We start from the raw sequence: 5,284 nt of genomic DNA on the forward strand, positions 1-5,284 counted from the left end.
GCTCCCCACACCTTGGACGACCAAATATAGACCACGCACCCACACCTTGGAGGATCCAGTAAGGACCACGACCCCCACACCTTATTGGACCCAATATACACCACGCCCGGAGATAGCAACATCTGCGGATGCTGGTGTCAGAGAAGTGTGGACCTAAAGGAACACAGCAGGTCAGGCAACATCAGAGGAGTAGGTAAATCGACGTCTCGGGCCTAGACCATGCAGCGGGATGAAGGTCCTGAGAAGGGTCTAGGCCCGAATTGTTGATTTATGGAATACACCCCTTCACCATGGAGGACCCTGTAAAGACCAAAGACCACGCCCCTTCGTCCAAATATAGACCCTGCCCCAGATCTTGGAGGAGGACCCACTAAAGACCACGACTCCCCCAACACACTTTGGAGGAGCCACTAAAGACCACACCTCCATCACCTTGGAGGACCCAATGTAGACCCTGTACCCCACACCTTGGAGGACCCAATATAGACCACGCCCCTAAGGCTTAGACGCCCCATTGTTACCCAGGCCCCAGTCCTTGGACGACCCAATGTGCACGCCCCCTTCAGCTTTGGAGGACCCAGTTCAACATCGCCCCCCACAATCCTTGGAGGTCTGCGTATAGACCACGCCCCCACTCCCTGGAGGACCCCGTAAAGACCACGCCCCCAGGCCTTGGAGGACTCACAAAGCGCCGCCCCCTGCGACGACCACCTCCCCCCCACCAAAGGAGCAATTGTGTGTTTCAAAAACAAAAATATAGACTTTAATGCAGGTGCATATTTAATTTAAAAACGTGCTATTTCTATAGTTTGTTTTGTTGTTGACAACGGTAACGCTGTGTCTTCCCAAGACTTGCAGCTTAACCATGGCAACCGATCTAAAACATTTATTCGTACGTTTCAGCCTTTAGCTTTAACGATTTTAAATTCCTGTCAGGTGCAGGAGGTGCAGTTCAAGGATTTGGAGGGAATTCAAAAACTATAATTTGTTTTTTTTTAAGAAAAGGTGACGGTTGGAGAAACCGGAAGTCCGGCCGCCTCGCGCTTCCTTTTTCAAACAATAACGACCGTTACGGGTTCTTTATTTTTAAAAAAAAAGTGAACGCAGCCTGCACAGACAGGGGCGATCTACATCGGATGGCGTCAACCCACGTTTAGTGAGTGAAATGTTTTTTCATTAAACTGTGTTTTGTGGAAGACGCGGGATCATGACCTCTATTCTCAAGTGCGTCCCTCCCATGGCAACCCATCTCCGCAGCAAACCATTACCAGGGCAACCAGCCTATCCCCATGGCAACCCAGCACCAGGGCAAACACCTATCTCCATGGCAACCTGCCTACCCTCATGTTTACCCATCCGCCTACCAGAGCAACCTGCCCATCCCCATGGCAACCCATCACCAGAGAAACCCACATATCACGGTGGCAAGGCATTTCTCCCCATGGCAACCCCCATATATCAGCATGTAACTACATGGCAATCTGCCAGTCCGCATGGCAACCCATCGCAAGGGAAACCCACCAATCTCCATTGCAGAGATAGGAAGAACTGCCGATGCTGGAGTCAGAGATAACACAGCGTGGAGCTGGAGGAACACAGCAGGCCAGGGGCATCAGAGGAGCAGGAAAGCTTTTTGTCCACATTGAGACCATTGGGCTGTAGGCTCCAAAGGCGGAATATGAGGTGCTGCTCCTCCAGTTTCCGAGTGGCGTCACTGTGACACTGGAGGAGGCCCAGGATGGACATGGCCTCCATTGCAATCCACCGATTCCCCGTCACCAACTGCTTTTCATTACTGTTTCAATACAGACGCTCACACACAGACTGTCACTGGCATACAGGCTCCCACATGCACACACTGATTGTCAGTGGGCTACAGAGTCCCCCCAACACACACACACACACACACAGGGGTACAAGTTCCCCCCGCCCCACACACACACACTCTCACTAGGGTACAGGCTCTCTCTCTCTGTCTCACACACACACACTCACTGGTGTACAAGCACTCACACACAGACTGTCACTGGCATACAGGCTCCCACACACACAAACACACTGATTGGCAGTGGGCTACAGGGTCCCCCCAACACACACACACAGGGGTACAGGCTCACACATACATACACACACACACACCCTCACTGAGGTACAGCTATCTCACACTCACACAGACTCTCACTGGGATATTTGCTCCCACACGCGCACACAGACTGTCGCTGGGCTACAGGGTCCCACAAATACAGACATTGACACACACACAGACTCTCACTGGGGTACAGGGTCCAACACACACACTGTGCAACCTTTCTACACAAATCCAGCTATCGTGGATGCTTGCTTTTTGTTCTCTGATCCTCAGATGACGACTTCCTTGAGTGAATCCACCAGAATGTCTCATAGTGACAATGACTCCTGTGAAGGTTCTTGGCGGATGTTACTGGCTCCATGCGAATGCATTGACTGGTTGTGGTGGCCAGCAGATTCAGACCCACCAGGCCTTACTGACATCAGCGTGTCTCCCTGAGTGCTGACCCTCCGACAGTGCGGTGCTCCCTCAGCGCTGACCCTCCGACAGTGCGACGCTCCCTCAGTGAGATGTTGAGCTATGCCTGACCACTGCCCTTTCAAAAGCCACTTTGGGAACAGTGAGGAAGTGAAACATGCACTCTTTAAACAAACTTTGCCATATTAAATAGGAGTTTTGGGAGCTTACTCTCTGTGTGAGGACCCTGGGCTGGCCTCCCCACATCCTCTCTGCAGCTATCCTCACTGGGACAGCTCCCCTACCTTGACTGAAATCTGTTGCTGCGGAATTCCTCATCTCACTTCTGGTGGAAAGCTGTTTGCCTGGGTCCACATGTGCCCTTCACCCACTAAGTTAAGCTGACCTGAAAACATGCCCAGGTCCTACAAGAGCTCACTGCAACCGCCCTCTCCTCTACACTCCCCTCCTCGTTCACCTCTCCCAATGCTGCTGTGCATCAGTACATGAACAAGAGTGCTTCAAAACTCACAGACTTGCTAACTCACTCTCTCTCTCTCTCACTCACACTAGCATGTGCACTCTCTCTCACTGTCACACACACATATACACACACACACGCTCTGTCACATACTCACACACATTCTCTCACTCTTTCTCTCACACTGTCACACATTGTTAGACACACTCTATCTCACTGTCTCTCTCTCTCTCACACACTAGCACATGTGCGCTCTCTTTCTCTCACTGTCTCACACTAGCACATGTGCACTATCTCTGTCCCACAAATGCGCTCTGTCACACACACATACACACATTCTCTCACTCACACTCTCTCACTGACACACACACACAAACACACACTCTCTCTCTCGCTTGCACAGACACTCTGTCACACACACACTGTCTCTCTCACTTGCACAGACACTCTGTCACACACACACTCTCTCACTTGCATACACTTTCTGTCTCACACACTCCCTCTCTTTCTCTATCTGTCTCACACAGGCACTTATACACACATCCTCCAAACCTGGCAAAAAAAAATAAATTTTGCAGAATATACCTTAAAATATTTCATCCAACAGAAATATGTGCAGAAAATTTTTTAAAAAAATTCCCAGATTCTCCTAAATGTTTATCTGTGGCCAAAGTCACTTTGCACACAAACTGTTAGCAATGGGGTGTTTGCCTGGATCAGTTTCGAAAGGCTGAATTCACTTTTCTGGAGACAGTGTTGGTAGCTTCTGAATTCTCCTGTCGGAAGACCTCCACTTATGATGATGAGGTCTTCCAGTGGTTTTTTCAATTCACATGCTTTGATAAGGGGTGTGTGAAAGAAGGGAGAGAGGGCTAAGGGCTTTGGTCCAAGTAAGATATCCCTCTGACTGTTGTGTAATAATCCAAAACCGCATAAATTGGGACACCTGCCATGTTTCTGAAAATATTGTTGACACAGTATTTTTTTCCTTTCTGAATAAAAAGTCTTACTACACTCAAGACATTAACTCTGTTTCTCTCCACAGATGTTGCAGACTAGCTGGTTTTCTTCAGCATGTCCAAGTGAAGGCAATGGCCTAGTGGTATTGTCACTGGACTGTTAACCCAGAGACCCAGATCATGTTCTGGGGACCCCGGATAGAATCCTGCCATGGCACATGGTGGAATTTGAATTCAGCAAAATATCTGGAATTAAGGATCTAATGATGACCATGAATCGATTGCTGATTGTCAGGAAAAACCCATCTGGTTCACTAATGTCCTTCAGGGAAGGAAACTGCCATCCTTACCTGTCTGGCCTACATCCACAGCAATGTCGTTGACTCTTAAGTGCCCTCTGGGCAATTAGGGAAGGGCAATAAATGCTGCCTAGCCAGTGATTGCCTCATCTGGTGAATTAATAAAGGAAATTAGCTGTTATAGGCTACAGTGAGTGTGTGAGGAGTCGCACTGAGACTATGTTGATATGTTTCAAGGTGGCTGGTGGGATAGCATTTCTTTATGGAGAGAGTTTATTGACTTGCTCACTCTCATGCCTCTTCCCTTTCTACGCATGGTCGAGGACCATGACCATCCAACATGTGATTGAACAAACATCAGATCACCAGGCAGGTACACCTACAGGCCTCATCACCAATTCTGATCACCGTGCCAAATTCCAGGCCCAGCCTGTGTGGTATTTCCCCTGAGGGAGGGGGTGCATTGGGAGAGGGGGCAGTGAATCAAGCCGAAAAGGTGCCCAAAATGTACAGCTCGAGGGATGTAAATGTGTAGAGGCTGCAAGGAAAGCACAGGAAGAGAATGCAACTGACTGGATTGCTTTGGAGGAGGGCTAGCACGGTTGTCTGAGGCTGAGTGGCCTCTATCTGCACGGTTAGAAATCTGGGGCATCAGGACCCTTGGTCCTGTGTCTTTTACAGACAAAGATATGATTTAGAAGCAGCAGGAGGCCACACAGTCCCTTGAGCCTACTCTGCTACTCAGTGTGATGATGGATGGTCTAATTACTCTGCATTCCTGCCGTGCCTTATATATATCCTCTCCCCTCTTCTGTTAGTCTCTCCCACCTCTGCCTTAAAAAGATTCAGACTTTGCTTCCCCTTCCTTTTGAGGGAGAGAATTCCAAAGACGATGACCTTCTGAGAGAAGAAAGTTCTTTTCATCTCCGTTTTCAGTGCAAAACTCCTGATTTTTAACCCCTTGTCCCATCTCATTCTAGATTCTCGCACAAGAGGAAACAGCCTCTCCACATTACCCTGAACCCCCACCCCCCTCAGGATCTTAGATGTTTCAATCAAG

The 5,284-nt window shown here is 49.1% G+C and overlaps 1 long non-coding RNA gene across 2 annotated transcripts; it reads left to right on the plus strand.

Moving 5' to 3' along the window:
* Positions 1-6: 6 nt before the first annotated feature.
* On the plus strand, positions 7-4,419 carry LOC125487708. Of its 2 annotated transcripts, none has more exons than XR_007266073.1 (3): positions 7-772; positions 1,001-1,156; positions 4,012-4,419. It is a non-coding gene; the product is annotated as an uncharacterized LOC125487708 (long non-coding RNA). The 2 variants fall into 2 exon arrangements; XR_007266072.1 differs by having other exon boundaries at positions 1,006-1,156.
* The last annotated feature ends 865 nt before the right edge of the window (positions 4,420-5,284 follow it).

The sequence above is a fragment of the Rhincodon typus genome, chromosome 44 (assembly GCF_021869965.1).
Source record: "Rhincodon typus isolate 14 chromosome 44, sRhiTyp1.1, whole genome shotgun sequence".
NCBI lineage: Eukaryota > Metazoa > Chordata > Chondrichthyes > Orectolobiformes > Rhincodontidae > Rhincodon > Rhincodon typus.